Raw genomic sequence first — 27,055 nt, 5'->3', positions numbered from 1 at the left:
AATTTTGAAAACAAGAATTTTGCAGAAAACTTTTACCATACTGAGAAGAAAAATAATCTATTGGATAGTTTAAATATCGTAGGTATATTTTAATTTTTTGATAAAAGTGCTTGTTTTCTTAAAACAGAAATGTACTTAAAACCTCCTTAAACTATTACTTCAATTTAAATAATATTTTTAAAATCTATTATGCTTTATTATTTTGTTTTTCACTTTAAAAAAATATTTGAAGGATTTTTACTTGTAATTATGTATTAAAATATAATAAAAATTTCAGTCTTAATGAAAACAAATTTGCATGCTTGGGTTTTTAAGAGTACTAAAATGCTAAGATAAGTAAAAATATACAAGGTTGCGTAAAAGATACTTTTCATTAAAATTAATTTTAGAAGAAAATTTTAATTTAAAAATATTTTTAAATATACAATTTCAGTTCTTAGATATATTAAAGGTTTTGAAATAGAACTCTTTAAAAGCTATTCAAATATCTGAATCATTATTTTTACTTTAAAGTTAGATAGATAGTACTGATATAAGACCTTTTAGTAGAAATGGCATATACTTTTTGCGCACTAGTGCGTGAATCCTATACAAACTACTTTTGCATGACTATTTCTTATGTAAATAATACATTTGGATAAGAGAGAATATGCGGCTTTGCGAAATATTGAACACAATACCCTGTGTTGTTTTCAAAAAATTTAAAAGCTTTCAGAGGTTTTTAAAACTTAGAAATTCAAGACTTGCCCTTTAAGCCGCATCAATGTTTCCTTAAAAATAATAGTGCAAAAGTAAGAAGTCAAAAAGTAAGATAAGAAAGAGATGTTATTTTAAAAAATTCAAGCTGTCTATTTTTCCCCATTTATTGGTGAAATTTAAAAACAAATATTTAATTCATAAACGTTGTTTTTAAAATTTTCTGAAAAGTAGTCAAAAATTAAAAGAAAACCACAAAAATAAATTTAATTTTAACGGTAATTTGGTTAGTTTACTGGTTACCAGCTGATATTCTTTCATTTAAGATTTCTTCTTGTTTTAGAACGTTGGAGAAACATTACAGTTTAATAAATAACTAAAATTGTAGAAAACTTATTTAATTTGCAAATTAAAAATTTTTTTAAAAGTAGTCAAAAATTAAAAGAAAACCACAAAAATAAATTTTATTTTAACGGCAATTTGGTTAATTTACTGGTTACTAGCTGATATTTTTCCATTTAAGATTTCTTCTTGTTTTAGAATGTTAGAGAAACAATGCAGTTTAATAAATAAATAAAATTGTAGAAAACTTATTTAATTTACAAATTAAAAATTTTTTTAAAAGTAGACAAAAATTAAAATAAAACCACAAAAATAAATTTTATTTTAACGGTAATTTGGTCAATTTACTGGTTACTAGCTGATATTTTTCCATTTAAGATTTCTTCTTGTTTTAGAATGTTAGAGAAACAATGCAATTTAATAAATAAATAAAATTGTAGAAAACTTATTTAATTTACAAATTAAATTTTTTTTTAAAAGTAGACAAAAATTAAAAGAAAACCATAAAAATAAATTTTATTTTAACGGTAATTTGGTTAGTTTACTGGTTACTAGCTGATATTTTTCCATTTAAGATTTCTTCTTGTTTTAGAATGTTCTAGAAACATTACAGTTTAATAAATAAATAAAATTTTAGAAAACTTAATTAGAATATTCTGTTATTATTTAAATAATAAAAATGAAATTTGTAAGCTTATTAAGTAACAAAAATAACACAAAATTACCATTATTATTATTTTATAAATGATGAAAAGATATAGTATTACCCAAGTCAAAATTCTTGATGATTCCATCAGCAATTTTGATGGTTTATGTTGGTTTCATTGTGATTCATGATGGTTCAACATCATTTGATGGCAACCATCATCCGACACCTTCCATTATGCGTTTATGGTTTTTAATAAGCCAACAAACTTCCATCATTCCGTGATGGAAAATTTTACTTTAATACTATGATGGTTAACCATCAAGATAAGTTTGATTCTCATGGACAAACAATCCATGATGGACCCTGATGGTTCCAACTATACATTTTCATGATGGTTTAATAGGAATTCCTGCTGGTTCTTACGAATATACCATAAAAAAAATTGTTCTTTTTTATATTGGACTATCATAAATAAGTCCGAATTCCTACATTGGGATGGCGGTGGTTCATAATCGCTTCAACATTTGATTTCCAAGAAACTATGATGGAAATTTCTGATGATTCAACATGAATAAACCATCAAAACAAGTTGCTATTCTAATGTTGGACCATCATAAATCGGTCCGAAATCCAACATTGAGGTGATTGTTACTTATGTTGGTTATCATCAAACAATATAATGGTTAATGATGGAATTATTGATGATTACAATCAATATTATGTTGGAAAATCAATTTTTAGCCATCAAAAATTTTAACTTGAGTAAACTTGCTGCATTCATCCAATTATAAATATTTGGAATGAACCCTTTTATTAAGTAATATGAATATTATTACCAAATAATTTAGATGTTAATCACTTAATTTATTTTAAAATTATTGCATTTTGATAAGTGTAATAAAATTTTTCATTATGTTAAGTTTAAGGGACTTGATGAATTCCATAATATACATTATCAAAAAATAATTTCATCGTGTTATAATTAAACGCAAAATTTTACAAAATTCTTTTCTTCAATCTAAGTAAGCAATTAAATTAATTCAAAGTTGCAGAAGAGGTGAATCACGCGTCAAGCAAACAAGGCTAAGCCCCTAGCAGCGTTTTCCAAAGTCCCAACTTTTTGGTAGGAAAGTCCACGTAATTTTAACCCTGGTCAGACGACTTAGACAGTGCCTGAGCTATTTTTCCTTCTCTCCAAATTTCTATATCAGAACTTAAAATATCCAAATAAATTGTACTTAAAATAGTTTCTTTAAAATTGTTTTAAAACGTAAATTTCAACATTTTGTAAATACATTTGACAGCGGAATTCAAATAGTGGGAAAACTAAAAATAAATTTTTAAAAGATGTAAAAGAAATATAGTAAAAAAGTAAAATATTTATCTTTTAAATTTTGTAAACATATTTACTTTAAGCGAAACACATGTGTTATACATTAATCATAAAAGCTAAACTTCTGCAATACATATTTTTATATTATATTAACTTTAAATTATGCTTCGTATTACATATATATTAAAATATGAGGGCACATATTCTAAGTTTAACAAATTAATTGAAATTTCCTTATTGCATATTTAAACTCATTTGCAAATCATTTCAATTTCAACTGTTATGACAAAAAACATAAACTATTGATAATCTCATCGATAACTACACATATTTTATCATAAACCAATATTTTTAACTAATGTATAATTGTTGTATTATCACTACTCATTATTAATTTGTATTATTACTATTGCTACTAATCTATGTTTAAAACTAAGTTAAAGACAAAGAAATAATTTTTGCTACTCCTTATAAATAATTCAGGCGATGCTGAAAGAAATACTCATCTTTAAAATGCTCGCTTAAACAAAGAAAATATTAACAGAATGTAATATCCTAAATGAAAAAGAAATATATCAAAACTAGTAATAATCTTAATGATGATGACCAGGAAATGAGTATTTTTGGAAATATCGATTTCTCATTTAAGATATTAATGACCCCTCCTGCGGATATTGCGAAATTAATGATCCTTCTCTATCATGACGAAGCATAGCAAGCTTTTAATTAATTGATGAAGGAAATATCGATTTTGGCATCATGCAGTGTAATTCAGTCTTGTATAATTTTCATAAAATAAAGTGATGTTTGATAAGTATTAAGAGGAAAAATACAAGGAAATATAACTTGAAATTAGTAAAACATTTTATATGAAACTTGTAATAGTTAGGAATAAAATTGTTTCATATTTCTGAGCTAAATAACTAAATAGTATATTATAAAACCTAAGCCTATAAAGTTGTGCAGTGTTAGATATTGTTGAATTATGACATGGTACAAATTTGAGTTAACTGCTGTGATTAAATGATTTATATTGTAGTAATTCTTAATTTTGATTGCACAGAACTAAACAGAAAGAATATCTGATTTAAATTACGGTAGAAAGTACCGTCACTGCTTATTTTTTACCGCTAAGTCTTACGGAGCAAGAACTCTGATATATTGTAATTTCTGCAGCATTATTTACAGTAAACTAATAGTTGAGTCTGCATGTAACTAAAAACAAATTTTTTGTAGGAATTATGGAATAAAATTTTACGGTAAAAATGAATTTTACGGGTGCTGCACTCAGGGTGCGAATTACTGAATTTTTTTTACAGTGTACGGCACATATAGAGGTAAAAATTATTCAATTTAATAATCGTTAATAAGTATACAAGAAATTTATATCGTATTTCAGTAGAAGGAATAATATTACTCAAGAACTTTTAAAACAAATTGAAAATTTTTGCACACAATGAAAAAATTCGTTTATCCAAAGATAATTACATGCAAAATATAGCTTTCAGAAAATTTTTATTATTTTCTTTATAATTGTCCTATATTTTGGAGATCAGAAATCCAAATCCATCGAAAAAAGGTATGCTTATTTAGAGAAAGTACGTTTTTATGTCTGATTTCGTAACTTAAAATATCGTCTACACCTATTAATTAACATTAACATTGAGTCATGGAACGTGAAGATCCGATCTTTAGATCAAAAGTCATTCAGGGTAATTAGTTTTTTTTTTCACTCTCTGTAGATATTTAATCAAACATTTTCGAAAGAACTTTACTGCATTTTCAGCAAAGGTTTTCAAACTTTGTGTGTGCACCTTACGTATTTCATTTATGCGTTCCCCTTACGTACGTCCTCCAGTCATCACTCTTAGTTTAGGTATTTTATTCATCTCCACAGCTAAAGCACATTGATATTTAACGAATACTGCAAGTGTAGAATTGTGCAATATTTAGGGTTACATCAAATAATATGTTAGGTCTGTAGAATTGGAATATAACATGCAAGTTTCACACGAACCTCAAAAATGTATAAAAAGAAGTTTCAATATTGCAATAAAAAAGCCAAGGATTTTCGTGGTTGGCGAGCGTTAGCGAGCAGGGGGCGCAGCCCACTAGTTTTATATAATTTTCGTTGTAATGAAAAAAATATTTTATCCAAATTGATAGACACGTTAAACAAAACTTGCAGTTTAAAATTTAGAGCTTACGCAGTCTCTTAGTTCCAAATAACTTCGATGCATTTTCCACATTTATCATTTCACGTCCAGGCTACTTGAAATGGCTAATTGAAGGCAATGTTCAAGGTTAATTGAAGAAAAAATCTCTCCTTACAAATTTTACTGGAATTTTTCAATGTGACGGGCTAATAGGAATATTCATCAGTATTTTCTAATCTGCTATTTATTTTTCAGGCTTATTACGACTAGTTTATATGCCTTTCAAATAAAGAATTATTCAATTAGACTAAAATTGTTGAGTTTTACTTTTGCAATAAATTCTTCGATTGAACTTTTGATGTCCCGGAAAAAATAATGTTAAATAAGTATCCAATGATATATTTTATAATAAGCCTCAAGGAAGGAAAGCTTCCATAATAAACCTAAGCAGAATTTTTTTAATCAAGGTTAAACAATCAGCCTATTTTGGAGTTTACAACCAAGAGCGTTCAAATACTTAGCCTTGTAATTTTTTAATCCAACCCAGGAAGCAAGGGAACTCCTTAATTAAGGATTGGGACAAGCTGGCCATTGCAGCGAACTTTATGATGAAACTAACCCTCATTTTCGTTACATGGGAAGGTAAATCACAAAAACTGTCGTTGAACAGCCGGCCCATTGTTTGGGTTTACGACCACAACTAATGTTCAACTCCTTTTAATTTTGAACCCAATCTAGGAAACAAGGAAACTCCTAGATCAAGTATAGGGAGAAATTTGCTTTTGTTCAGTACTTTTTGGTGGAACTAAACAGCATTTGCGTTACATGGGAAGAAAAAACCATGAAAATTTCCCATGGATAGCCTGACGGCAAGGTGGCTCTAACCCATGATCTGTCTACCACTGAAGATATCTTATGCTAGCATTGTGGCTAGTATAAGCCGGATGTGAATTACTTATCAACCAGCCATCGCTGGGATTCAAACCTGGTTCATCTCATTGGAAGACGAACTCTCTCTCCCCTGAGTCATCACAGCTCCCGACAGTCAGTTTGACGGCAAAAAGATCCATCATCTACTAAGAATATCTTACATTAACACTGTGCAAAGTGGAACAGTAGGCCAGCATCTAAGATTTCGTGGCTGAAATTAGTATTTCGATAAATTTTGCTTCAAAATTTGGGGGGGGGGTTATTTAGGGGTTTTTATGTGCAGGTAAATTGAAATCATGGTTGAAATTTTGAACTACACTAAAAATACTCAAAAAAAAATGGCGGATGAAATATGGCGAGCGAAAATTAAAAAAAATATCATAGTACGTTTAAATAACTAAATATAGTAATGAAAATATAATAATTTTAGTAATTTTATATTAAAAATGAAAAACAAATTATATTTCCGAAGTAAAACTACAAATTAACTCAAATTAATTAGAAAATAACGCGAAAGCATGAAAAAAAAATTTCGTTTCTCGGTATATTTAGTCTACCTTTGCAATGCGGGCAAAATGGGGCAGGTTTTTTCGAAAGAAGAAACATCAAAGAAGACAACAAAAAAAAAGTTTAGCTAATTACCACGTGAAACTTTTTGGAACTAAGATTTGAAAGTCATTCAAACATTGTAAAATGTCAAATGATAAGATGTAAACTATAAGTTTGTCAAGAGTATTAACTAATCCAACTAATTCAAAAATTGTACTATAATTTCAGACTAATTACTCTGATAAAAATGTAACAGTAAGGTGAAATTCTTATATATATTTCTGAAATAAAAATTTGAAAGTTACATTTAAAAAAATATCTCACATATTTTTCATTACATTGTACTCTCGTCGGTCCAAAAAATAAATTATAATGTTTGGAATGATTATAAAAACTTAATTTGGGCTATATTAAAACTGCCTACACAAATTTTAGTTGAAAATTTAATTTTTGACTTTTGGCCAAAGATCATGGTCTCCTTGCCCACAGTGGGTGGGAGAAAAATTCATATGGTTGGGCTTACCTCTTAGGGCACTTCATTATAAAATAAGGGTCAATTTTTTCAAAGAGCTGAGAAGTTCAATTAGCAAATAGATCTGACATAAATATCTTTAGCATTATGTAAAGAACAAAATGAAGGAAATCTCTTAAGATTTGTGAATTTTACAGAGGTTTGCAAAGCTTCATTCAAAATTGACTATCTTTTTAAAACGCAATTACATAGAATGGTCGCTCACTTTCGATCAAAGACACAATTTGTTTCGGATTTACATTTCAAAAGTACTATAAAGGAAAACAAAAAAAGGAATATTTTTGACGATACGACTTAAGAATTTACGAATTTACAGCTCCAAGTTGATGAGCTCCATTTCTCATTTTGCTCTTATCGCCAACTCCGCAGCGCAAAAAATCTTCAAAAGTCCGTCATTCATTTGTGAACGAAAGTAGAATTTCATTTTCTGAAATGAATGATTCAGCTACTCATCGACAATTTTTTTTCATCCCTCCATAACTGCACACAAACTAGAAGAAGATATCAGCAAGATTACGAACTGTCACGAACAGGGCGTCCATTTTACTCATCCAAATAAAGTCCATCAATCAAAAAAAGAGAAACTCCCGGGTTTATTAAGGATCCGTGATTGAGGCATTTTTTTCTTCTTATTTTTTACCTTTCATCATTTCATTCGTGGCAAAAGAGCGAGGCCTCAAAGATAAAGTAAAAAAAAAAAAAAAAGTGGTGGATACATAGAGAAGATGCAGAGAAACTGTCCCTTATAGATCCCGATCCTTCCTACCACCCCCAGTTTTTTTCCTCCTTCATCCCTCCTCCTCCCAGGTCATCAGTCGTCTAACATCACGTGACCAACACCAAGAACCCCCCTTTGCTGGGCAGTCGAATTTTCCACCCCCGCTCTATTTTCGAAGAGGGGGGTGAGCTGAGAGCTTTCTCAGCTGGCCCTGTTGCCAAGGTGGAAAAGAAGAAAATGGAGAAAGAGAGAAAAATAAGGCACAAAAAATCGATTATATCGATTGGGAATATTTTCCTTTTTTATTTTATGCCCGCCATGTAAATTTGACCACGCGACGGAGGAAAGTAGTAATGGCCGATGGCTACCCGGGCATTCCACCCATGGCCTTTTCTTTCAATCTCTCTCTCCCTCCTTTTTATTCTTTCTTCTTTCTCCCTTTTCATTTCGAGGGTATTTCTTTTTTGCATATACCACGCATGGTTCGCTTCATCACCATAATCTTGAATCTACTTTTCCTTTTTCCTCTTTTTTCCGGAATTCTTTGTCTTTATTGGCAACCGCCATCTTGCATTTTCCTAAAAGAAGGTAAGAGACCATCACCTTTTTGACCTTCCATCCTTGCTGTTTAATCTGAATAAGAAATGAATCCCGTTTTCTCATCTTTCATCCTTAAACCCAAGCTGTAGGATTAGTTTTCACTATTTTCAGCATTTTTAACATTTTTTACTTTAATACATTAGAAAGTTTTAAATTCTCCATTCCTAATATAGATTTGTAATCTGAGTTTATAGTAAATAGTTGAGGATTTTAATTTGTTTCATTCGAAAAAAACTGATAATTTTAAGTTCAGGTGCACCTAGATAAAAACATTTCATATTTTTTCCCTTATCAGAATATCTCATTAGATTTTTTTTCTCAATTTGCTATAAGTTTTTTTTAGTTTCCTCTATTTTCGTACTGCATTAAGGATAAACTAAGTTATAAAATAAGTTCAAATAAGTTATCAGTTTCAAGAAAAAGGATGTTACAGGAAAAAAATTATTATCTTCCTATTATCTTCTATATAATAATTCTGATTTAAACTGACAGTATTTCTACAGTATATAAATATCTACAATTTTTTTCTTGAAGTTTCTCTACATTAATTCAACCCATATTTTAATTTGAATTGAAACAAGTTATCAGATTTAAACAGAAAAAGTAATACGGAAAGAAATTCTAGAATAGAAATTCTGGAATCATGGAATTAAAAAAAATCTTTTTAAATCATAACATAATTGATTTTTCAAATATATTAATTACGGTTCTAAGAAAATATTAGTTAAAAAAACTAATAAATAGAAATTTAATTAATTTAGGTGAACAATTTGGATCAAATTTGTTAATTTTGTTATTCGTCCATAACCCAAAAACGTAAATAACGTTATTTTTAGGTATAAGAAATAAATTTTTAGGAGAATTTTTTGCTAATAGTTCTGTTACACGAATATCGGTTACAATTCCAAATTTAAAGTAAAATCTACATTTTTCTTACAGCTCTGAGAACATTTACATAATCTCCAGACATATTTTCAATGCATCAAAAAGTTAAAACAAATAAATAATAGCATGGATTTGTTTCTATGAACAAAAATGGATCCGGTATTTACGAATGATACATTTTTTTGTTTGTATAAAACACATTTTGCTCTTGGATTCTCAAACTAAAAGTTTTGGTTACCATGGAAACATGTTCTAAATAAGTTTTTTTTTTTCTTTTCGTTCGCAAAATAAAAAGTTTTAGTCACTTGTTACTTCGTCGTTAAAGAAAATATTATATATAAATTCTTATAATATATAATAAAAAAATTATATTCCACGAAAGCAAATATTATTAATGTTTCTTTTGATTCAGATCATGTTCTTTTAATTGTTTTTGAAAGAGACTCAGAATATATACGTGTTTTCCGTTTCCCTATATTCGCTACTCTATAAATATAAGGCAAAACAATTCGCAGCAATAAAAGTACTTTGATAAAGTAAAGTTTTCTGTATGCCCTATAGTTGTAGTAGTAGACTTTCTTTTTGTTTTATATTGTTGTCTTACAGCTTATGATGATTGTTCGGTTTTCCTTTTGTCTTTAAATATTTTAATCCAATTATTTTGATTTATTTTATCCATGTGATTTATTTTTGTCAGATATTTACTTTATAATTTGGTGAGTTTTAAATTGTAGCATTGCTTTGAAATTATTGAAAATTTAAGTTTTTTATTTTAATTATTTTAGGAGAAAAATTACTATATTTTAAAATTTTATCGCTTTCGATTTCATTTACAGACTTTTAAATATGACATTTGGTACCAGGGATACTCGCTATAATCATGAAGAAAGCCCTTTTTAAGAGAAAATTGAAAAAAAAAACAAAATAATAATTTGGATTATTTAATTATGAGACTAAGTAGAATTCGACATTTTGTGCATAGTTCGGATCAAAAAACTAAATTTTCGTTGTTTTTGTTATATTTTCACCTAAGAGGTTTTACTAATTCCTTCTACAGTGATTTTGAAGAAGTTATAAAATAATTGCAATTGATAAGGGAAGGAATATTGCATCAAATGAGATATTATCTGGGAGATCGTTTGATCGTAATTGATCGTTTTCAAAAACTTCAATTTTGGCGCAATTTTGATACCGTGAGTAGATTGTTTTTATACAATTAAGCACGGGAATAGCAATTTGAACAACAATGTTTTATTTTCGTACCTAACTTTACTTATACAAAGGAAAGATAGTTTTTGCTATTTATATAAAGAACTGATGCTATGTCATATACCTATATATTTTATTTAAAATTTAAATTTCATGTAGAAGTAGTTAACAGCAACGTTGGTTTATAGAAATACTCTTTGTTTTTTATATTAAAAAGTTAATTTTCTTAATTAAGGAAATTAATTCTTTTTAAACAAATCAAAAACTAAATCCATCTCAAATTGCAATTTTCATATGCTAATTAAATACTTTTTTAAGTAGGGGGCATATTTTCTAATACATTTTTTCGGGAAAACTATCATATTTTCCTTATAAATTGAAAAAAAATCGTTAAGCAAATTAAGTTCAGTTCATATAAAAAATATTGATTAATATAATAAGCTAATTTAATAAATATATTACGTTGTTAGAAATAAATACTCTTAATTATATGGCATTCTCTTTGTCATCTTGCTTACACGTCAATATAATATTATCCAGAACATTGATTGAGGTAATAACCTACTTTAATCAATAAATTACATAGTTCGAAAAGAATGAACTAATTTCCATCACATTCTTTTAATACCATGCTCACACTTCAATCTAATGTTTTTTAGAAAAATACTTTTTGCTCATAAAACTGGAATGCCTAATTTTTCCACTAGCTTAATGGGTGGCTCTTTACGCTCTAGTTTGCATGAAAGACCAAAATCCTGATGTGAAAACCCATTCATCATCAGTCCACCAAATAGGAAAAAAAAACAAGTTTTTTATACCTTAAAGTAAATTCCCTGGAGTGAAACCCTTTATCACTACTGGTTAGGGTAGCGAACCTAAAACTTTTACTTTAATGGCTTAAATGCTTCTTTCTTCTTATCATATTGCCTTCCCCCCTGGAAAAATTTAAAGCACCTTCAAATGATAGGGAGGTAGAGTTAATGATCGACGCTCAACCCTTCCATATTTTATGCCGATCGTAAAGGGGGATTGTAGAGAAAGGGGTTGTGAAGATCGGAAGCTCCTGATTGGGTAAAATGAAAGTCGTTTGGTAGAACCCTTCCCTCTCTTACTCAACTCTGGCGTAATCTGCGTTGCGCGTAATTTTTACCACACTTCAATCCTGGTGGGAGACTTCACTGCCTAGCATTGGCTGCAGTGGCGGAAGGGTTGGGGATTTCGATCCGCCCCTTTTTTTTCCCTTCCCTGCCTTAGGGATTTTTTTGAATGTGCAGGGGTGGATTTTCTGCATAGTAATAAGATGCTTTACGGGATTGACGGAGAGAAGATCCCAACCAGTCAGCGGATTTTTCTACTTTCATTTCGGAATTTTTTTTTTTTTTTTATATTTTTTCCCTTTACTTCTTCTCGCGTCTTTGCTTTAATCTTGGTGTGGGATATTCTTTCCTAGCGCTGTTCTTTCTCTTTTTTCCCTTTTTTTATGCGCATACGTAATGGTTTTCAAAAAGAAAAAGAAGAAGTAGCCATTTTTGGGGAAAAGAAGTGCGATAATTTAACTCAAGTATACGGCGACAGTTCCAAAAAAGAGTAGCTCTCTTAAATTTTTCCCCGTTTCGGTATTTTGGAATTTTTTTCTCCCTTTTCTCCAGATAATAGAGATAAATTTATCCGTATGAGCCTCCCGTCCTCAAAAATACTCTACTCTCCATAATCTCTGCATAAAAGTACCCTCATTAGAGTACTCGATCGAATGCATTTGCTTGAAAAACTTTTCGAATTGTATATTCGGTGCATAGATATTCATATAAGGTAGATATAAAGATATGAGGAAAAGCCATTTGATAAAATCTCCCACAAAAGTCAATCCAAAAAGAAAAACCTAAAGCTCTACTTCTCCAGCATTAAGGAAGGAAGGATATATATTATGTTGGCAGAAAGTTCTATCGCAGATTTTAGATTTTACCAAAAATAAAAAGAATAAAATTTTGCTACTTTTTACATTTATTTCATTTCAATCAATTTTTATTAATTTTTCCGGAAATATATTTTTTTCAACAACATGATTGTTAAGAACCCTCATTTAGCTTTTATAGCGCAACTTTATCAGGACATTTGTACAAAATGAATTTGATGCGTCCAAGTCAACTACGCATAACTTCAAAATCCATTAAAGACCTCGAAATTTTGACTTGAGGTCTTAGCCGAGTTCCACTTTTTACTCCACAGTAATAAGTGTTATTTTCAGAAGAAGCATTTTATACTGTTTCAGTTAAAATTATTAACTTTTGAAGGAATTAATCTGTGATTTTGTGATTTAGGAATATGAAAAATGTATATACTAGATTTGAATTGTACAAATTTAACCATTATCTTTTTTTTTCAAAGTTACCGTCAATATTTTCAAACTTAAAAAAAAGAAGAATAAAAACAGTGTAATTTTTCTAAAAAAAAACAATGTTTGTAATCATTATTCTATACCTTCAAAAATATTAATCTTATTTTCTTCTATACTCATCAGTATGCGTCTTTAAACAATTAAATAAAACTAAATAAATGAATAAAAAAATATTTAAATTATTTTCATTTAAAATTTTATAAAAAGAAAAAAAACTTCTCTATTTAAAAAAATAAATATATATTTTTGGGGAAAATAGAGACGTGGCTTTCAAACGCTAGTTATCAATGATTTTTATTAAATAAGAAGAAATAAGGAAACTCAAATGAAAATTTAAAAAAAACACATACTACATTTTTTCAATAAAAGCAAAAATAAGTAATATTTTCAATTATTTCAATACCACGAATAATATCTAAAAACCGTAATTTATTTGTAATAAATATGAAAGATATTAACATCCATGTTTCTGTGAAATTTAATTTGCACAACTTTTTCAATGTGGAAAATTTATTACAATAATGTCTGAAAGTAGAAAAGGAAGAAATGGCGAACGCATATCAAAACTGTAAAAGAATTTTTCCTCCTTACTCTTCGATATGGTGGGAAACAGATTTACTGGAGCAGAGGATTCCTCGGAGAAAGAATCAATTGGTGGAGAAACTTAATGGTGGAAAACTAAAGACAGGAGCAACCGGTTTGCTTTTTCTGTGGTTATCGGGTTAAGTAAAAGAGATTTTTTGCTTTTAATGATAATGTAAATATTTATGAATTAATTAAGTTATTGCTTACTTAAAATTTTAAACGCATTTGCGTTTTAGTACATTTAAATCATTCAGAATGAAATAAAATAAATTTAATGTGACTGTCCAGTGATTTTTATTTACATAATTACTGAGAAAATAAATATACTCTGTTTCTAATATTTTTTATCACAAAAAATACTTTAAATGTCTCATTTACTTGCCAAAAAACGTCACGAAAACTGAAAAATAGTCTTAAATCTATTTTAAATCGGTAATAGTCTTAAAATTAAATGCTCTATTTTAAATCTAAATAGTCTAATGAAAGTAGTCTAAAATATTTTTTAAATCTGTAATAGTCTTAAAATTAAATGCTCTATTTTAAACAAATAATAATTTAATGAAAAATAACCTAAAATCTATTTATAAACATTTGATAAACTTATTATAGTTCTAAATCTTAATGAAAATGGAAGTTAGGGAAAATAAAAATATTTCAATTGTCTTTAATTCTGTTTGTAGCAAATCGTTTGAATAATATTTTGGTTAATACATAAAAATTCTATAGCATTGTTATTTATATTAGTTGTTATTCTTACTAACTGCTGTAAATCGGCTCTAATTAATTATGGTTGCTATAAATCGACTGAACATTATTTTAGGTAATTTAAAAAGTTAATATCAGTACTATTCATATTACTTTTATGTAAAAATTTTTATAATTTGAAATCTCTACTTTTTTTAGTTTTAATATTTTATCAATATTTTATATACTACATGGAATAGTATATTATGGCATAAAAAGCAAATTCGATATTACCTAAGCATTTTAAAAGCTATTTCAAGTGCTAAAGCTTACATGATGGAGTTTGAACAAGCATAATACATTGTATTAGGTATTGTTGAGATATTTGCTTCATTTTTTTACCATATAATCAACAATAATAATAATAATAATTAAATAATTATAATTTCAAACAAATTGATTTTTCAATTTTTTATAAGAGGAGTAATGTTATGTATGCGGCATCAATACCTAAAAATATTTCTGGTACAAATGAAATCGAAGAAAAACGTTAAAATGTATAAAACTGAATTTTTTAAAACTGCTGAGTGCTAAATATATTCTTGCACATTCATTATATTTAAATAAGATCGAATATAAAATGTAAATTTTTAGAATTAGAGAAAATTAATATTAATTCTCAGTTATTTTATTTTATATATTTTTATTTAAACTTTTAAAAAATTAAGCTATTTTCTCGTCGAAACACTAAATTGAAATATAATTTGCTTGTAATCAATGGTTCTGAAAAATAGCTGAAAATTTTTAACTTGTACAAATTAATTTGATGATATTAATTTTCATTAAATGTTTTGAAATATAAAATTACTGCCTTGATAAATTTTCAAAATTAATTATAAAATGCCAAATATCAAATAAAACTCATACGTTTTTATGGAATAATATGTTTATCTGTTGTCTAACCTTTTCGAAAAATAAAATATATGTCTAAAACTTAAAAATTTTCTTTAATTTCATTTTTTTTTTTTTTTTTGCATTTCAAAAAATTCATTATTAAATACATTATCGTTATTAAATACAATAATTAGCTTATACATTAATTAGCTTTATTTGTTAAGGATTTCATTAGTTAAAGGTTAACAACAATTAGTTTAAAGATTTATTTTGTGTGAAATAAGAAGGAAAAATAAGTTCAAAATTCCCATTGCAATAAAATATCTTCTTCAATATAAGATATACAAAGAATTTATATCAATATAAGATTAATTTTAATTATGAGGCAATCCCTCGATACATTCAACTCTTCAACGTCTATTGTTACCAATCAAAAACAAATTCATTTTCGGTTATTATTCTACACTAATTATTTTTTTCTCCAAATTATTGAAAGTGTGATGGGAAAATATGACCTTAAAAGGGATATTTAGAGAAATACTAGTAACTATGATCAATATACTGTTTATTTAAACGAAAACTATTATTGCGAATTATTAGTTTAGGTAATAATAACTTGAAAAACTTAAATTATTAAACAAATTATACAGTAATGTATTTTATTTTGTTGTTTTGCGTTTATCAATTCTCTAACTCTAAAGTATAAATCTAATATAATTTAAATTTTACATTATTATTACATTCAACATTGAAGTAGCTTGAAATTTGTTCTTTTCCTTCTTTATAGTTAAAATGCTTTCTTTATAGTTAATATAGTTATAGATTCTTATATAATACATTTTGCATAGAACGGAACATAACATATTTGAATGTACTGTAAAATAAATGGAAGTCTATAATCTGTCATGGATGATTTGTTTCCGAAAATGTAACAAGCTTTCTATTTTTCATTTTGCTTCAAAATTTACTTCACTTTTATCCCTGAAAAATGACAAAGACCAATTTTCAAGTTTTCACGCTTGCAGAAATGGACTTGTCAAAACTCTTGATTTTACGTTGAGGGCTTTCAAGTTTTTAGAAGTACGAAAATGAGACAAGGACGCAGTCACGTAATACTTTTACCCCGAAACACGTCAAAAGTTGCTGTCTTATGTTATTGAGACACATCCGACGAAGAAAGTCCAACAAAATGTTGACGAACGCCATATTGGATTTCTTTTCCGAAATAAAGAAAATGGCACTGCGTAGAATTTTAGGCAGATAAGCCTCGGACATGAATATTTGTAAATAGCAATTGCTGTTGACATGCTGACTTTCATGGACTTTTCTTCAAAGACGTGTTGTAAAAATTTCACGAACTATATTTATTCGAAAAAATATAGCCGTAGGCTGGGAAGTCAGCTTTTGACTCTCTTTGCCCGGGCTTTTCACCGTAGATTTATCTTTGTGAAGGTGAAGCAATGGCATTCGGTCAAAAGAACCTGACAGTTTATGCACATCAAAAGTTAAGATTCTTAAAGTGTCAGGGATGTTTATGCTTTAAAATAGAAATGGGATTTTTGCCCTGCCTTATATGCTTACGACGTTGTTGCGGGACACTAACAAAAATATTTTTATTGAAACTGTGAATAAATGTTGAGTAACAATTCCGAAATGCATTTTTTATTTTTTGCCATGTCGTAAAAGCATTAAAGATAAAAGCTAAAAAAAGAAATAAATGTCACATAAATAATTTTGAAAATTATTTAGCATTTTAACCCATTGACGTAGAATTTTATTCACAAAATTTTCGTATTTTTTCATTATTTTGTAATAATTCGTTTGAAAATACGAAAAAAAATAATATATTTAGCATTTTAATAGTTTATGGTTACGGCTCACTTCCAAACAATAGTTCTTTTTTCAAATTTGCAGTTATTTAGATATAAGCGCAACAGTTATTTATCATTGAAATTTCTTCAATTTACAAAATAAATAAGTGATAATTTTTTTAATATGAATAAAAAAATCCAAACAGTTTTCTTTTGGATTTTACATTTTATTACAAATATAATTCCGATAGTCTAACAATTTTTTTAATTAAATACAAGGCTATTTTTTACAATTGAAAAATATCAAAATACATTTCTGCTTGTAATTAGAGCGCCAGAAAAAAATATGTGAAAGGGATACCGGAGTCCCATCTACATCAAAAGGTTAACATGAAAACAAAGTAAATCAAATACCTAAATCAAAAAGTTTATGGAAATACTCCTAAAATCACTTCGAAAACTTTTAATTGGAATTAAAATAAAAACTGATGGCCCTTTTAATTGTACAAATTAAAAAAGCTTCATTATATTTTAAGGATTGTTCTGAATGTTCCTCATTTAATATTCATAGCAAGAAAATCTATGACAATAAATCAATCTTAATATTTTATAACAAAAGAAAATATAAAAACAGAGTCTTTGAAAAAAAATTTAAACGTACCGATTTCAAGTAATTATGTTCGAGTTTTAATGCAATTATGTTATTATTGAACATAATAGTATTAATGCTCTTAACATAGTGTTAATATTTTCAACATAATTGTACTCATATTCTTCAAATATTAATGTCAGTGTTCTTAAATTATTAGTGTTGGTGTTCATTACATAATTGTGTTTGTGCTCATAACATAAGAATGCCAGTGTTTATCACATTATGTTCAGTTCTGGGTTAGTGTCCTTAACATACTATTGTAAGCGTTCGTAAACTTATTTGTTGGTCCTCATAAAATAATTAAGTTAGTTTTTTTTTAAAAAACAGGGATAATGTTCTTATCAGTAGTGTCAATTAATTTAAATAACACACTTTGATATAAAATTTGTTTAAAAAACTTACGTAATGCAATCTTAAAATTTTCTTCTAAATATATTTATATATATTTATATTTTTACTTCGAATGGCTATTGCACAAAAGAACAATTCCAACTTTACTTCCATTCTATTTAATACTAAGTCAACCTTCAATTCAATGCTCTTTATACGACTTAAAAACAAAGCCCGCTGTAAATTTAAAGCCCCTATCTTCAAAAAAATTACTGCATGTTGTGTTCCGTCACGAAAAAAATCTATTTATACTTGCGTAAAAACGAAATTCTCGAGAGCATCATAAAATAATGTAAGAACCTTAGTATGGGCGAGTTTTGGAAAACAAACAAAAACACAACCCCAAAGACATATCGAATAAACAAAAGAGCACTTGCTTGTAAAAGAAAGCTGTTAAAATGGAACTCCGGAGCCTTTCTCAGGGATTAAGGGGGGCTCCGGAATACCTCCCAAGGAAATGTGATAAAGGTTCCCATTTAGATAAGTATGTACGGATGCAGTTTTCAGTTTAAGTACTTTATGTACTCGCAGGAAGGGGGAGGTTTATTAGATGGCGCTTTAAAAAATGGCCGTCATAGTTTGGTTTGAAGGAAAATCTTTACAATAAAGATATGAGGTAGTTACATAAAAAAGTGCTTCGACCCTTGAGCAGCTAGGCGTTCAGTTGACTCATGAATTGCGACAGATTTTTATTTGGGTTTTTTTCCCTTTAGAATTTTTGTTCAATTTTATTGATTGTCATTAGTTTGGTCATTATTTTATCCTTAATGATAATTAACGCGAATTGACAAAAAAAAAGTATAAAAGTGAAGCACTATTATTAATTGTAATCGAAAGCACTTTATAAATTATTGACAACAGGCGCATTATCATAAAAAAACGGGTTATTATTTTTATTCAAATTTGGTCTGAAGTAAAATCTTTACTTTATAGATATGAGTTAATTACTTAAAAAAGCCACTTCAAACCTTTAACAATTGCGTGCTGATAGTTTCAAGAATTGCGAAAAATTTTCGTTTGCTTTTTTGAACTTACATTTTATTCGATCGTGTCGAGTGTCAGCATTTTGGTCTGTGTTTTGTTCTTAATAAGAATTAATGCATTTAAAATTAAATAACATTTTTATTTGTAGTAAAGATGCAACTTATTACGACTTTTTGGTAAAAAAGCAGTGTCATAATAAACCAATGCATTATTATTATTCAAATTTAAATTTGGTTTGATGAAGAATATTTACGGTAAAGATATGAGATAATTACATTAAAAGCAATTCGAAACTTGAGAAGCTAAGTGAAGACTCATGAATTGCGACAGAATTGTTTCGTTAAATTTGGTTCGGTTTTGTTGAATGTCATTAATTGTCAATATTCTGATTTTAATATTAATTCATGCATATTACCACAAAAAAGAGCATTATTGTAAATTGTCTTAGTAGGAAACGTTCCTATAAAGGCTTTACAATCAAAAGACGCATTATCATATGCAGTTCTCAAAAAACATATTGTTAACAGTATAAGGCGCATTTATTGCTCTTTTAAATACATGCTGCTGAATATCTTTGAGTTTTTGCACAATTGCATGAATATTTTTCATAGTTTAGTTCACTAAAACGTTTTCTATGTGTTATAAGGGCTAAGAAAAACATTTAACTTTAAAAATTATTTAATTTAATTTGCATTTTAACCGAAACATTAACATTAAATTTAAAGTTAAAACATTTTTTAAATATTATACTATATAGAACTTCATACAAAAAGCGACCATTAAAGCAATAGTTTATTTAACTTTTTGCAGGCTACATGCCCATGCATGAAAAATATATAAGTTCATAGCAGAAAGGAATAGTTATTTAGTGCAACAGTTGCTTTAACTATAAAAATACGTTGGAAAATGCAATTTAAATAATAAGTAAAATAATAAATAAAGCATTATGGTTTTAATGCCTTAAGCGTTTTGAGTTTAAGAGATTTCAGAAATAACATACGAACTATATATTATTTCTAAATTCAGCATTTTAGTTCTTTATTTAGTATTAAGAGGCCTATACGATAGCTCTGTTATTAAAATAATCTTTTTTAAATGTTTGAGAAATCGACTGAACGCATTTTTAAATTTTTAGAATTCATACAGATAATAACATAATTAATATATTTTATTAAAAACGCTGTTTGTTTTAGTAAGTTTTCTTTCACTGCGAACAATTAAACAGACCAAACATATACCTCATTTATGTAATGTTTGTATACTAAAAAGGTTTTGGAAAAAAACAAATTGTATTTAATTTATTTTTGTAAGAAAAACTATGTGTTCATGTGTCTGAAAATCAATATAACATTATGAATTGTTAATACAAAACATTTTTAGTTAAATTTGCGCAATCTAGGTCGTAGATAATAGTATGTTTCCGTACAGTATGTTCTTTGACAAACAGCAGAAGTTTAAGAAAAGAAGAAACTAACAAAATAATATAATTTTCTAATGAATGAAGTCGTGGTTTCAAATTACTAATAAAGATTTTTTATAACTTTCTTTGTTCAGAAAAATTCAAGCCTTCAAAGTTTGACAGATTTGAATTGCTTTTTTTATATGAGACACATTAATAAAATTTTTAAGAATTGAAAAGATTGCTTACTATTCTTTTATCTATTCTTTGTTTAAATATAGATCCAAATTGTTATCTTTAAATAATTATAAGTCAAAAACATTTGAGAAAGCATATAAAATTAATTTAAGTATTCAGTAATTTAATTTACTCATCTTGAAATTTTAAAAAAAAATATCTGCGTTGTGTGTTAATAAAAGAATTTCATTTATTTTATACCTCAAATCAACACTCTCATTTGTATTTGAACTTAAGATGATATTATAGAATATCCATGCAGATCTAAATATAATTTGAGCTTGAAATTTTTTAATAAGAGAAAAATAATAAAAGAAGTATAAGCGAAAAATACTTATCTCATACTTCGACGTTTTTCCTTATTACTTATTTCAATATTTCTCATATAATCTATTCCATACCATTTTATTTATTCTTTACAACATTCAAATTTCAACAACAAACATTATTCAATCAAGTATTTAATTAAATAAACCAACTGTTCATTCAATCCATTAAAATATCTATTCTATTAGTCATTTATTTAATAAATCATTTATTCATGAAGTCCGTAATTAATTCTATTGTCCTTTAAGCTGTGTTTTTTTCATTATATAAGTCATTTAAGCATCAATTCATATGATGGATATTTCATTATAATATTCACATACTGAGGCCAAGGTTAATACAATAGCCCTTAATTTTTTAATCTCTTCACTGTTAGAAATTTCTTGGCCAAAATGGTTAAATTACAAATTATTTAATTGTTATTTTACCATATTCCACCAAAACAGTTAAATAATCTCAAAAATATGATATTTAATAGTTAAGTGTGAGGAGAAAAACGTTTATTAATTGTTTTTTTTTCCTAATACGGTTAAACTACCTAATTTCTGTTTGGGCCATCTAGACCAACCTTATAAAACCATTTTATTCCATGCAGTAGTATACATACTGTATTTGAGAGGGCTAATCAGTCAATTTCAAGACTGACTAAACAGGGGTTCAAATTCCAGTGATGATATTATAATATTTCTGTCATTCCTTCAATGCATGAAGAGCGTCCAGAGTTCTCTTCAATCGGTGACTCTGGACTATTAGAATACGAAACTATCATTGAAGAATGAATGGCGTAGCATCTACAGAGCTTTGATGTCCATTAAGTTTCATTTTTTTATTAGAAACTATGCTAGTTTAAATGGTTACAAAACCGTATAGTTTTGTATTCACGGTGTTCTGAACATGCTAGTTGTAAATAAAGTTTCAAACCACAAATGTGAAAAACTTTTCAAAACCATAAACTTTATAGTTAATTATATTGACAAATTGTTACCGCTTATTTTACAGTGATTTTAGAATGAAAATTTTAACAGTATTCAAAAAATTTTTAGGGAATAAGCAAATAGAAATAATTATTTTGCACTTCTTTAACTTATGAAGAAAAAGATTCAACAAGCCGATTGTGTAGTTTAAGAAGAACATATTCTTCTGAGAAAAACAACCACAAAAATATATATAGAATAAATTTAATATTTACCAGAAAAAGTAAAAGTATCAAGCGATTTTTGTTTTACATCTTGTATCACGAATACTCCAGATACAAGCAAACCCATAGGAGTAATCTAGCAAAAATTTTAGAACCGACGTAGAAAACAGTAAATGCAAGAATCGCGAGTAAAACACGAAAAAAAAAGCTATTAGTCCAGAGGCTGAAGCATAGCGAAAATAGCTAAGACCTGTGTTTCAGATTTGCTTTTTTCGCTCTGTTTCTAAAGTTTAATATTTCTAGTTGAAAAGAAATAAAAAGAAGATTGAAAAAGCGGAAACTTTCCCTTGGAAATTACTTTCGCAAAGTTTCACAAAATCGTTAAGAATACGGAAGTGTTAGGCTGCAATGTCTGTGTCCCCAGCGAAACAATATTTGAAAGAAGAGAAGAAGAAAAATAATAAGAATTTGCTTCCTAGTAATATTGGAAAAAAGTTTCGAAACTTTTCTTTCATCTGAAAGTATTAAGCAATAAAAAATTGTTGTATTACAATACAAAATTTCAAAATAAACAAGTACTTAAGTATTTTTTATGACCTTATGGTAAATAATTTGAAATTTCGTTTATGATATAAAGAAATGTTTTATTACAGTAACAAAATTACAAAATAAGTAATTATGTATTTTTTTAATGTTAAGGAAAACTATTTGGAATATTTTTATTAATTTTTGCTTTATGCTCGTTTTAACACTAATAAAATTTCCAAATAAATACTTAATAAAGAACTTTTTATAAGTTTAAGAAAATTTATTTACAATATTTATATTAATTTTTGATGTTAGTTCTATTATTAACAACACTTTGAGAAAACTAAGTAATTAAATGAGTTTTAGAAGTGAAGGGTAAATTATTTGCAAAATTTATGTTAGTTCTAGATGAAAGTTATTTTTTATTGTAATAACAAAATTTCAATGTAAACAAGTAGTCAGTTTTGTAAATGTAACGAAAATTATTTGCAAAACTTGAAACTACTACTCAGTACTTAAAACAACTAACTCTCACACTAGCATTTATATCAAGGTATTTTAAATATATATTTTTCAAAATTTGAAGAAAAAAACAAATTTAAAGATTAAAATTATTAATTTAAAGATTACAAATTACAGATTACAAATTTAAAGACATACACATAATATATATATATGATGATTTTGTTTGAGTCTTAATACAAAATAATCATTTATTAGAATGAAGAGTATTTCCATTTCGGACATTTCAGAAGAATTTATGTTTATAAGTGCATTTATTATAAAATTTACACATTAAACATTCAGACAAGCAACAAATGTTGATAGAAAAAGCATTCAGTATAGTGTTTGACGTATAAAAATACTTCGTATCATAAATTATGTTCTCGAAATTTATTACATTTTATCAATGCAACCCATTCATGCTATAGATGAAACCATACTAGTTCGAAAGCAATGGCATGCACATTAGGCATTAAGCATTTTAAGCATTTAAATGAATCTGTTCATTTTAGTCTGATGAGTCTATATTTTTTAAAGTAATTATTATTTAACAGTTAAATTTCGTTGTTTTAGTGATAGGAGAGAATTGTTTTTTGAATCGATTTAAAATTTTTATTTATTTTTTTATGTAGAAAATAAGAACTCAAACAACGTAGACAATTTATGTGAAATACGGTCAACACGGTACAGTCTAAAATAATTCATTTAAACAATAAACGTAATAGTAACGAATTTTTCATTAAAATATTTTTTAAAGATACAGTTTTTAAGAGAACATATATATGTTTACATATCCTGAGTAGCGTGGTTCACATAGAATGTTGTTTTTGCTATTTCAACATGCGGCACTTCGCGTACCTTGAACAAACTCAAACAATTATACAGACGTTAGATCGAGGTACAACAAGCATGCACTTCTTAGATTTATTAATCCAAATATTAAAAAAATTGTATTTCTAAAAAAAAATTTAATCTTAAAGAAAATGGATGACATTTTGGCATCTACATACTTTAGTTCCGTTTTCAAGTGTGAATTCTATAACAAAAAATTTAATTTAAAAAACTAATAAAAAATATCAAAAAAAACGTTCTCTATCTTCATAAATCGTAAAAAAATTGCGTAAGAGCTAAAAATTGTTATATTAATATTATCTTTCATTTATGTCAAAATTATTTCATAATTTTAATACTGGTTAATAAATTAAATCATGACATTTTAATTTTGATTGAAATAAAACTTGAAAAAATTGTTTGATATAGTTTTATTACAATAATAAAATTAGTTTTCAAAACTATTTTAAAGAAAAAAAAACAGTTAAGTGCCATTTTTTTCTTACAAGTTTCACTTTGTACCTTAAATTCGATGGTTGAGATAGCCTTTCTATTTTTAATGGAAAATAAATATTTTAGTAAAGAAACCGAAAAAAAATAGGCTCATTTCTTTTAAAATATAAGGAACAAAAATAGAAATTCCATTTTCAATTTCAAATGTTATTTTTTGATCAGGTGATATGTAATTACATTTATTTTATTTTCTCATAGAATAAAATATTTTATTTGTATTTGTAACTTTTCAATTTCAAACAAGAAAAATATACCTACCTCAACAAGCAGGAAAACGAGAAGACGGCCCACACAGGAAAAATAAAATAAATAAATAAACGAACGCCTCGACACCGAGAAGAATTGAAAAGGTATTTTTCCAAGGGGAAAAACGTGAAAACGAACTGTTACCTTTATTTACTCTGTTTTTTATTATAGCCTGATTTTTTTTCCGGATAAATGTCCAATTTTTGGGAAAACGCCACATACAAAAAGACGTTCCTTCTATACCTCAAAAACAACCTAGAACGAGCAATAAAATATAGCCAATACTGTGCTAACCGTATCAGGTCGTTATATAGCAACTTTCACAGCAGTAATGGATAGCCCTTGGCGATTTTAGACTTAGAAGTCCGGAATGTAGACTCCAAAAAAATATAAAAAATCAATGAAATCATTCGTAAAAATGGAATAAGTCGGAAGACTTTAAATTTGATTTTGGCGACAATTTTTTCCTCACATAATACTTAATCTCTTCTTAAAAACACTGTAACATTACTATCTAGCTTTACGCCAAATACAGATCGCCAGTTGATCTTATAAATGGTGTAAGTCAAGATTTCAATTTTTTTTGTTAGATATATAGAGATTCTACTATTTATTAAATATTGACTTAAGCTAGTTTCGCGAGAAACTTTAATCTTTTTATACTAAGCACCAAAAGCAGTTTCTATTCTTTGAATATACTGTAAAATCAAGACGGTCAGGAAAAGGTTTGATAGCAAAAATGAAAGCATTTCTTGGTATACTTATTTATTTTCTTAGAAGATACTGTGTGAAGGCGGTGATTTTAGAACATTAATGGGGGTATTAAAGCGATTAAATGTACCGTCACCTCCAAGCAGAAACTGATAAAGAGTTGTTCTTTTTTTTAGTATACACCTTATCAAAGTGTTCTAAAGTTTATGGTGAAAACATTCTCTACTAAAGATAATCTTTGTAGAAAAGTCGTATATTTTAAAAGCATGTTTATTATCGTTAAAAAACTTTAAAAACAAAACTTATTAGAACCTCCAGGTAGAAAATAAAAATATAAAAATAATAGTTGCATTATTAAAGGTCATTATAAATTACTAATTATTTTTAGATTTAAATATTCCAAAATAGTTATTAATGAAAATGTTTAATTGTTGAAAGTATAAAGAAAGATTATGTTCCCTACTAAAGATAGTCCTTGTAAAATAGTCTTTTAGTTTAGACATGTCCCGTATAGCAGTGTAAGGTTGATTTTAATGTAGGCAACAACCTTTATCATAACAAGGCTTCTAAATGATTAGCAAATAAACCATGCACTCTCGAAGCAATGTTAAATTTAATTATGCTAGTTTACCCGCTGTGAGGTTTACATTAAACTTTCAAAACAACTCTGATTGAATCTGCACTTACACAACAAGACTAGAAAAACCTTCCGAAATCGTGAGTGAAAGGTTTTATTTGAGAACCTCAACAAAGCTAGGAAAAAAAAGACAAAAATAAAGTTTACAGTAAAATTTAGAAACTGTGCATTTTTGTAAAGAAGTTTTGCATGCTTTTATTCAATTACTAAAAAAAAAGCTTGGAATAGCTTATATGTACTAAGCTATTGGTACATATATGATAATTGGCAGCTTTTTATGCTGCCAACTATTAAGTTTAATAAAAGTCTTTATTAATTTCCAGTTACATAAAGATTTCTACCTAATAATTAGTTATAAAACTTTTTCTAAACCTCATAATGATCTTTAATAGTTAAGCAAACTAATAAATATTCATATCGGGTACTGAATTCTTCAGACGTACGTATTTATTAATGGTGGCAATCTTTGTAGGAATGACGTTTGCTTTATAAGCAAATCAGTATCTTTGAACTGTAATTAAAGAATCAAAAACCGTAAAACTTGCAAGCTTAACGCTGCTAAAAATTACCTCTACTAATAAGTACTACTAGTTTACCGCTTCTAATAAAAAGAACAACAGCAAATAATTGTCACTGTAGATAAAATCCCTTAGGATGCAACTGATGAATACCACTACATATCCTTTTGTAATAATTACCCTTATCTAACCACCATTGAACGTAATTACTACCCTGCAGATGCGAAAAAAGAATTCTTCTGTCTTAACTATTAATTGATTAATTAGAATAACAATAACAATAAGAAAGTAATTCAAAATAAGAAACAGTAATTCTACAATAAGAAATTAATTTCATTTGCTTTTAGTTCAAGTTTTAAAAAACTTTAAAACTTCATACTCAAATTTATGTAAACTATTTATTAAATAAAATGGATTTTAGCATATATATATATATATATATATATATAAGCGCCTTTTATTCAATATTATA

General features: G+C 27.3%; 1 long non-coding RNA gene across 1 annotated transcript in view; it reads left to right on the top strand.

Moving 5' to 3' along the window:
• Positions 1 to 8,359: 8,359 nt before the first annotated feature.
• The window catches only part of LOC107453396 (uncharacterized), a 71,854-nt gene continuing 53,158 nt past the window's right edge, over positions 8,360 to 27,055 (top strand). The window contains exon 1 of the long non-coding RNA XR_011636685.1: positions 8,360 to 8,493. This is a non-coding gene — a long non-coding RNA (uncharacterized lncRNA). The remainder of the gene's footprint in view (positions 8,494 to 27,055) is intronic.

The sequence above is a fragment of the Parasteatoda tepidariorum genome, chromosome 4, assembly GCF_043381705.1.
Source record: "Parasteatoda tepidariorum isolate YZ-2023 chromosome 4, CAS_Ptep_4.0, whole genome shotgun sequence".
Lineage (NCBI taxonomy): Eukaryota > Metazoa > Arthropoda > Arachnida > Araneae > Theridiidae > Parasteatoda > Parasteatoda tepidariorum.
This window is presented reverse-complemented; position numbering and strand designations above follow the sequence as displayed.